The 10245-nt window shown below is 41.3% G+C and overlaps 1 long non-coding RNA gene across 1 annotated transcript; it reads right to left on the bottom strand.

Moving 5' to 3' along the window:
- Positions 1-3991, bottom strand: LOC115587966 (uncharacterized). Its single transcript, XR_003985251.1, has 3 exons — positions 3889-3991; positions 198-288; positions 1-81 (listed from the first exon to the last, which is right to left on the bottom strand). It is a non-coding gene; the product is annotated as an uncharacterized LOC115587966 (long non-coding RNA).
- Positions 3992-10245: the final 6254 nt, after the last annotated feature.

Here is a 10245-nt window from a genome sequence, read left to right as displayed (position 1 = left end):
AGCCCAGGATGTCTCTCCCTCATCTCCATCTCTTCATGGATATTTTCTTCCGTGGTCAAGCTCACTGGAGTTTTCTTGTGCCTGGATTGAATCCAACAACACAAAAACAAACTACTTAGGAAGATGTGCTTTGGAGTTATAAAAAACAATGAATGCATTTACATTCACAATTAGAAGTGATGGATTTTTTTGTTTACCTTGAGCATATAATTATTAGAATCAGAGGAATCAGAATCAGGACCACCAGCGTCAACCTGACAATGTTGATTATGGTTGCTGAGTTCAAAACTGGAGATACAGTAAAGAGAGATTTGAATTCTGATTTGTTTTATTTGTATTAATGTTACAACAATACGGCCAAAACATCAAGAAGCAATTGAAGAAAACGAATACTTTTCAGATATTTCATCACTAAAGCAGTTGCACAGGATTGTTAAAACTTAACAAGCAAGAAATAATCAATAAAAGATCAAATAGGAATAATAATAAACAACAAACAATAACCAAATATTATTAATAATTATTTCACATTTTGAGATTTCTCCTAGTAGGTACATAGTTTTTCTATGTCTGTCTTGGATTTAAAGGTGTTATATGTAGTGTTGGGCTGGAAGTTTTGATCGGAACTGAATAAACTGAATAAAGGAACTGACGTTAAAAGAAAACATGAATTCATACTGTTTTACTTTGTTTATATGTGGCAGACCCTGCCACTTTTTAGCTTCAAGCTGTGTTCTGAGAACCTATTTTCCTCTGATAACCGTTTGTTTATTTACTTATGGCATAAATAAATGTTTTGTTTGTATTACTACCTCATTAATATTGTAAATATCTTCTCCAAACTACGTAGTACCCCTTTAAATTCAGGATAATTATGGTCGTATCGTAGAAGTGTTTCGTCTTCTCGGAATGAAGTGAGAAAGGTTACCTCTGTCTCTAACTGTCCTCACAATTGCACCAGTTATAGGTTTAGTTAGTTAAAGTTAAAAATGATCCATAATAACATGGATGAATATGCACTCCCCTTAAAATTAGTGCACTGGTGTAGTTAATCTTTAAAATGTAACTCTAATGGGGCGTTCAGACCGAACGCGACAGATGCGAATACAATCGATTCAGACACTTCATTCACGCAGATTGATCATTTTGGACTATTCGCTTCATTCGCTTCATTCGCGCTTCAGAAAAAGAGACGACGCGCTTGGCGCTCATTTTGGAACCGGTCTTTCTCAACAAATTCTGGGGGAATTTCACTGTCTCCTCCAGGAGCTCCGTCTGGATGACGACCGGTTCCAGCGGTACCTCTGGCTGACCGGAGTCCAGTTCGAGGACCTGTTAGCCTGGGTCGGTGCCAGGATCTCCCGCCTGGATTACACAGATATACCTAATCTTTTACATATGGATGATATACATTGACTTTTTTCTTAATAACAAAGCTTGCAGTTTTCCAATAAATGAATAATAAAGTGTAAATGTTAAATCTTTGGAGAATTTTTAAGTGATTTTCCATGGGCTGTTTTTACGGTTTTCAAGAAAATTAAAGCCTGACCCATTATTTATTCTATGTTGCAGGTTCCTGGCCACAGGAGACTCCTACAGGAGCATTGCCAACAGTTTCCATGTGGGAATTTCTACGGTTCCTGTCATAGTTCCTGCCGTGGTCAGTGCCATCTGGGATTGCCTGGTCGAGGACTTCATGGCTGTGCCTACCACAGAAACCTGGAGGTCCATTGCAGAGCAGTTTGAAGAGAGGTGGAACTTTCCTCTCTGCTGTGGAGCTCTGGATGGCAAGCATGTGGTGTTAAAGGCCCCTCCCAACTCTGGATCCCAGTTTTTTAATTACAAGGGGACATTCTCGATTGTCCTCTTGGCCGTGGTCGATGCCAATTACAGGTTCAGGGTGATTGACTTCGGGGGCTTCAGGAGAACCAGTGACGGAGGTATCCTGGCTAACTCTGCCTTTGGCCGGGCACTACGTGCTGGAACCCTCCACTTGCCAGCGGACCAGCCTCTACCAGCCGCAGAACACAGAGGACCCCAACCTCATTGTTTTGTGGCTGATGAAGCGTTCCCACCCCGGGGGAACCTCATGAGGCCATTCCCTGGGTGCATCCTCCCCAGAGACAAGAGGATCTTCAACTACCGTCTGTCCCGGGCCCGGTTGGTGGTGGAGAATGCCTTCGGCATCCTGGCGGCTCAGTGGAGGATGTACCACCGTGTCCTCGAGGTCCAGCCGGAAGTGGCAGAGAAGTGCGAGAAGGCGACTTGTGTTCTTCACAACTTCCTGCACATGACAGTCCAGACACCAGGAGTTGGAGGAAGCGTCACAGGGAGTGAGGTGGAGCCACTGCCAGGTCTGGGAAGAGTTGGGGCGAACAACTCGGCGAGAGAGGCCATCAGGGTTCGGGAGACCTTCTCAGCCTTCTTCTCCACGGAGGGAGTGGTCCCGTGGCAGCATAATGTTTAGTGCACAAGCACCCCAAAAACGGCTCTTTTAAGAGCCATCCAAATAAAAGTATTGAGCAATAATCCTGCACTATAACTACCACAATTCATGTCTACCAGTCACTGTGCATGTAACATCAATTCATACAATACTGACCCCTCTGATATTACACCATTAAACTTTTTCTTACTTTAATTATCATTTTGAAACTGGCCAGTCTACAATCTCATTGTACTTGAAAGAATGTGTGAAAGAATGACATGAGAAATAGTAGTCATTAAGAAATAATGACTTCCATTTCTTACGACACACCTCAACTGCAAACACACACACACAAAGACATGCACATTGCATAAATTAGCTTCTAACCAAATAAAATACTACAAGAAACATTCACACAAACTGGAAGTGGTATCCTGCAAAGGGGGATAATGCTATACAAGTGCTAACTGATGCTAACATTTCATAGAGAAACACGGTCAGTAACATAGTAAAACAAGCCACAGATAGCTTCAAAACTTACCGGGGAGTCCCACCTCCTCGGCTTTCACCCACGCCTCCTCTTTTATGTATCAATTGCGGTAGAACACCGCTGTGGTGTCGTACAGCACCAGGTGCCCACGCACAGCTACAATCAGCTTCTCCTCCATTGTTGCTCTGAGCGACCGTAAACAACCGTACGTGAGGGAAGTGACGTCGTTGGCTTGAACTCGTCGCTGATTGGATGTCGCGGCGCGATGCCACCTGAAAAGTTGAATATTTTCAACTTCATTCGCGTCGCTTCAGACGCTTCAGACGCTTCAGACGCGCCGCTCGCTTCATTCGGGCCACGCCAAACGCTCCATTCGCGCCGCCGTCGCCTGAATCGCATGTCATCGCGCCATTTACATTGATTTTTAATGTAGAGTTGCCGCTCCATTCGCGTCTATCGTGTTTGGTCTGAACGCCCCTTTAGAATATATTCATATACTTAAATCCTAGATGAAGTAAATTAAGTTTCTTGTACTGATATTAGTGCATGCAGTCAAACTACCTCTGATTTGCAGGTAAAACATCATTTATTCTGCATTGAATTGGCAAAAATTGTTTTTGTAATTTCAGTATCACAGTGATATGTTTAATTATTGATGACATCAAAGTTAATTATAAACTTCAGAAGGAAACAAAGACAGTTTCCTTGGTACACAAACTATGATAGGTGAAAGAACGGGTACAGGCAGTTATGCAGTTTATGGAAGCCCCCTCTTTGATAGGTCGATGTCATTGAAAACACAATTGAAGTAATATTTGGGGAAAAAACCTTTAAAGTAACATTTTCTGCTGTATTTTTTTTTTTAAATGACCACTAGAGACAAAGGTCCACACTTGGTCAGTAAAGAAACTTGGTCCACAGTTTGTAATATTGATGTGTGTGTGTGTGTGTGTGTCTGTGTGTAATTTACCTGTCACACCCAGATATAATTCAGATTTAGAACGTCCTCTTGAATTGTGGATCTCGCAGGAATAATACCCACTGTGTTCAGCTCTGAAGTCAGTGATGGTGAAGATCTGTCCTGATGCTTTTGGTGAGTCTTCATTCTCCTTGTACCAGGTGTAATTAGCTGCTGGGTTAGCATCACTGCTACAGGTCAGAGTCACTGAACTGCCCTCCACTATCTCAGCAGAGGGACTCACTGACACAGAGGGAAGCTTTGGAGCATCTGGAGGAGAACATGTGCAGAGAGACAACTAATCAATATTAGTCAACATTTTATTTTAGTTCCATTGTCAGTCTAAGTGACTTCCTGATGTTACTCACACTGGATGTCTATAAATAGAGATGATGAGTTGATCTCTCCATGATGATTCTCAGACTTGCAGGAGTAATTTCCTCTGTCCTCAGAGCTGATGGAGGAGAAATGATAGACACCTTCTGGTCCCTGAATGAGTTCTCGGTTCTCCTTGTACCAGGTGTAATTAGCTGCTGGGTTAGCATCACTGCTACAGGTCAGAGTCACTGAACTGCCCTCCACTATCTCAGCAGAGGGACTCACTGACACAGAGGGAAGCTTTGGAGCATCTGGAGATGTATTAAGAAAAAAGGTTAAGTGTGTGTTACAATAATACAATGTGTAGTATTTAAACCATAGAGTGTGAACAGCTGTGTGTAGCACTGTTTGAATCTGGTCCCAAAACAGCATCAAACTCCTCAAATTCCTGGAGCTGCTCAGTGAATTAGAGCAGACTGAGAATGTGGAGCACAAGAACGCAGACATGACAGTAAAATCTTCTCCTGCAAAGACTGGACAGATTTAATCTGTTATTTTAAAATAAATTGTTTCACTCACATGTCACATTAATATAGATGTATTCAGATGTCCTCCTCCCAAGTTCGTTCTCAGCTGTACAGTAATACTCTCCAGAGTCAGAGAACCGGAAGGACTTGAAGACAAGCTGTGGTTCTTTACTGAGAGGTTGAAGGTCTGGATCTCCATTCTTCTTGTACCAGGTGTATTTAGCTGCTGGGTTAGCATCACTGCTACAGGTCAGAGTCACTGAACTGCCCTCCACTATCTCAGCAGAGGGACTCACTGACACAGAGGGAAGCTTTGGAGCATCTGGAGGAGATGTGAACATGTATTAATGAAAATTATAATATGTAATCAGACAATTGACTGTTGTGATTGAAATGGATATGTTTTTTTCCTGATACAGTGGATCAAACTCACAGACTGGAGGAGAGCCGTAGTTCTCATGTCCTTTCAAAGCACAAGAGATGATGTCTCCAGGATAAACCCGGCCTTTAAAAGAAGATGTCTCCACCCCTGTGACTTTCTGTCTGTTCTTGAACCAGACGTAGGAAAGACGACCAGCTGGACTGCAGCTGCTGTGACACTTCAGCTCTGCCTCAGTATCAGACTGGTGGACTGTTATTCTGGTCACCTGCACCTGCAGAGCTGGATATGAGAACAAGAAACAATATTATTATCACTGGTTCTAACAGAAATCACTGATAGATGTACACACACGACAACACAACAGTTACTATTCCTAGAACTAGCAGTGAACATTAGTGCCAACACAACAGTAATTATTACACAAACTCATGATGATCCATCATTTTCAACATGTTCACTGTTTCTAAATGTTCTATGTTGATGTTTTACATCAGTGAGAGTTCATCAGTACCTGTGACAGTCAGAGTTGTACCAGGTAAACTACTGTTCCATTCAAAGCTTCCTGTTGTAAATTTGAAGTGATACTGAGCTGAATCACTCTCTGTCAGGTCAGTGATTCTCAGAGTGGAGCGTCCTCTCTTTGATTCAAGGACCTGAACACGACCTGCAAACTGGGAGTCTTCACTAAGGTCCTCAGGCTGTGAAGGATTCTGCCACTGATGAGAACGATCAGGACTCAACCAGAATTTAGATCTGATAATGTTAAAACTGCTGTAAGTGCAAGAAATGTCCACTGATGAGCCTTTGAAGGCACAGATGCTTCTGTCAGTGTAAATCACTCTGTTGCAGGTTTGACTATCAACACCTGAAAGACAAAACAAAGTTTGGATCATTTTTAAACCAGAGTTGATGAAGAGTCACAATGAAGGTCTCCATATTAAAATACATGCAGTTATCAGACTCCATCAGATGGTGTCATGTTAGTGTAGTAAACTCACACACTGGAGGAGAGGGGAAATCCTCATGTCCTTCAACAGCACAGGAGTAACTGTTTTCATAATCATAGTTGACTGAATAAGTAGAAGATGTTTGTGACTGAATTTTCTGTCCATTTTTGTACCAGATGTAGGAAGATCGATCAGGTAGACGACAACTGCTGTGACACTTCAGCTCTCTCCGGTCATACGAGTATGTGCTCACCTTCACCTGGAGATCTGGATGTGAAGAAGGAACAAGAATGTTATTTTAGACAAACTGTCAACATACACACACAACACATTTATATTATTGTTCTTCAGATGTTTGGAATTAATTTGAATATTATCGAAAATGTTACCTGTGATCCTCAAAGTGACTCCAGGTGAACCAGTATATCTCCCACCAGGTTGGTTTGTTATGATCCTGAACTTGTACTCAGCTGAGTCGCTCTCTCTCAGGTCTGTGATTCTCAGAGTGCAGCTCTTCTCAGAACAACTGTACTCAACACGATCTTGATAATCTGAATCTGTTCTCAGATCCACACGTTGTTTTCCACTCAGTTTAGTAAACCAGAATGTTTTCCCAACTTTAGTATCACGGCCATCTATTCTGGATGGGTATGTGTAGATGCAGCTTATTTCCACTGTTGATCCTTTTAAGGCACAGATCTCAGTAGAGCTGTAAGTCACTCCCCAGTCATCCTGACCCTGTATCACTGTAACACAGAGAACATCAGAAAACACAGTCAGACTCATAATAACTGTAGACAGATGTCCATTTGTAGCAGAGGAGCTTCTAACAACTTTTACATTAAAAACATAACGTGACGTTCACATCAATGAGACACAATAAAACGTGTTCAATAGAAGTTATCAAAAGAGTCCCAGGTACTCGATGTTTAGGACTGAATCAGAAAAATAACTAAATATATAAAATGTTTTGGTTCAGGGAAATGTGGCCAAACTTTAAAAAACTCATTCTGTATCACATATTTCACCTGTAGTTTCTGATGTTGCTTTTAAAGATGTGTGTATATGTCACAGGGTGACTATGTCTGGCGGTGGGACCAGGAGGAGGGCGTTGTTTAATTTTACCCTCACAGGGTTTGGCGCCATCGAGTGCTGCCTAGAGCTGGCAAATAATGTTCCTTTGAAGGATTCGAGTCATTATGAGCAGTGGCGGTCCTGTAACTGAGTCCGGACCCCCCTGTGGCCGCCCTGACAGGGAGTCTATATCAGTAATACAATGACAGATTTTTTGCAATGATTTTGAACTTAAGGGAAAGGCGAAAATAAAGTGTCTCAGCAGTTTACTACCCAATCAAAATTGTAGAAATTGTAAACAATGTTTACAACAAAGTCCCATTCATCCCTTGTCTGAATGAGGGATTTGTCTTTTTTTCAATTATTATTTTTTTTTTGTTTACTTTAATTGATTGAACTTTATTTGCATGCCGCATTGTTTTGGTTTACTTTGTGCTTTATTTACAAGTGCATGTCGTGTTTTTAGTTATTATTTGTTAAAGGGGTTCCGTAGGGCGCAAACCAGAATATAGAGCTCAACAGTTAGGTTCCGGAAGTGAAATTGCCACTCATATTCTGAATAGAGTATTTTGATTATTGGCCATAATGTCGTAACCATCCAAGGTAGACCTGCCACGAGTTATGAGATAGTGAAACGATGGAACATGATCCCGTAGAAGCCTCAAGTCCGTATCATATCAACCTTGTTTTAAGAAAAACATGTTTTATTCGAGATGTCATGGAAAAGTACGACACTACCCCCAATCTTATAGTGTAACAGTGACATCTCTGATTGGTGGAACTCGCTGTTACCATAACCTGCAAATTTCATGTTCGCTAGTTACTGAACTCTGCGATCATTTACCACAGAGCCACCATGATTTCACTTCCTGACCTAATGCGTTTTTTTAGAGCTGAAGAGAAGAGTTTATTAAGAGTTCACCCAAACATGAAATTCGCAGGTTGGGTCAACATTTCCATGGTAACAGCGAGCTCCACCAATCAGAGATGTCGCTGTTACATTCGCAATGGTTTATGGGATTTACTCTTAAGATAATTATGTACACAGTCTTGTACCTTTGCTTTTTTCTCCATTTTCCAACATTTTTTTGTGCACAATTAAATGTTCTATGGTAACGATTCATCCCATAGTTTATTGGCTTGGTTCTAGGCTTAAAACTCTTTTTTAAGAGGATTTATGAAACGTCAATGGAGTGAATGAATTGGAAATTCACTTCTGGAACCGGAGCCGTCAAAAAAGTGGGCAGTGACTGTTGAGCTCTACTGACTGGCTATATTCTCGATACGTGCTAGTTGGAGGTGGCACAGCGACCAGGCTGATGCACGTGTACGATGAAGAGAGAGACAGTGATAAGAGGACAGGAGATGAACTGTTACCTGGACCTGCTCTTCTACCACCAGCTCCATCTCACTCATCAGCACGCAGTGGACTCTTGTCTAGCTTGCCTTGTTTTAATAAAATGGCTATCATTCTCCATTGTAACGCCTGCTTGCTGTTGTTTGTGGCCAGTGGCTCCCCAGTAGAACCTCATTCAGTTCTTTTGATTGCTCTATTTAACACACACCCCCGTGAAATATGCTGTAAATTAAGTTTAAATGTTATTTCTGGTTTATGACAAAGTAAACACATTCATGGAAAACTTGACAACTCAATTTTACAGGAGAATTTAAAATGCAACGGAAAATCAAAGATGTGCACACCTGCCGTTAATCTCTGAGAGTACTGAGGCGGGACGTCACACAGAGGCTGCAGTGAAGGAAGACCAATATATTGACATGCGTACACAGAGAAGTACTTATAATAAGGGTGTGACACATGAAAAAAAGTGTCTGCTAGTTGTTCATCTTCCTGTGCTCAGGCTGCTGCAGAGTGTGAATGGCAGTATTCACACTCTGCGGCAGCCTCACTATAGAGAAATGCAGAACTCTGAGGTGTGAGCAAACTTTCTCACAGATAGAAAACACTGACACATTTATCCTAAAACAAGAAATACTCTCAAATACTGATAAAATATCTGTCTAGCAGCTAAATACTCCACTTTGGTCTCCAGCGAGATGCTAACTCTGTTGTTTGGTGCCGGGCAGGTAGTGTACAGCTGGTTTTTAGAATTAACTAAAACAATAAAGTTCTCTGTGGCTTCATTACTACAAGCAGCACATCCACTATTTTCACTCATACACTTTTAATCAAATTCTTTACACAGATTTGTGTGATGTTATTCATTTTGTGACTCTAACGGTATTTAATTTCTTGTGATGTGAAAGACATGATACAGACTTGTGTTATTATGCTATCGGAGCACATCGACCAGCCTCTAACACCTACGAACGCAGGCTCAAGTTGAGTTTGGAGGAAGTTTGAACGATGGAGGAAGTTCCTCAGAGTGATTCATTTTATTTAACAGATTTTCTCTTCTGATTTTTCGATTGTTAATGTACAGTATGTACTGTCACTGTACATCCACACAACTTTACTGTCTCTAACTGTGCAGTTTATAAAGTTTAAGGTAGAAGTGTACAGAGATGTCTCAGGTTTAAAAAACAGACCCAGCTCTGTGTTGGTCATTCTGTAAAGACTTCAATTTAAAGAAAGAAAAGTGAATGTCTGGTGTATCAGGGATCACATCACACTGCATGACATCAAACATATTCTTATCTTCACGATAAAACACACCATGCTTCCTGTCTTACAGTATGAAGGTAGACGTAAAGTACCTTGTACAGAGAGAAGGACGACAACAAATCCACTCGTTGCTGCTGTTAAACTCATAGCTTCTCCTCACATCTGTTAAATCAGCAGGTCGATCACATACATGAGAAGTACTGAATGTCAGCTCAATTCACCAAACACTTCTACATAAAGAGGGAAGACGCGGTCACGAGACAGTTTGTCTCTCTCTGGTTGGTTCGTTTGTCTTAAACACACATCGAGGTGTTAAATCGCTGGCTTCCTTCCTCTTTATATTATTAATATGTATGTAGAGATGAGTGCCTGTGAACCCTCAAGATGAAATGAAGAAATGATTATTACTCTTGCTTTACAAACAATGCAGGTAAAACATAGATGTATCAGCAAACTGAACACTAAATGTGATATTGTTCCAAAGGTGAGGCTAGCAGG

Source organism: Sparus aurata, chromosome 1 (assembly GCF_900880675.1).
Source record: "Sparus aurata chromosome 1, fSpaAur1.1, whole genome shotgun sequence".
Lineage (NCBI taxonomy): Eukaryota > Metazoa > Chordata > Actinopteri > Spariformes > Sparidae > Sparus > Sparus aurata.
The sequence above is the reverse complement of the archived record's forward strand: the minus strand, read 5'-3'. Positions and strand labels throughout refer to the sequence as shown.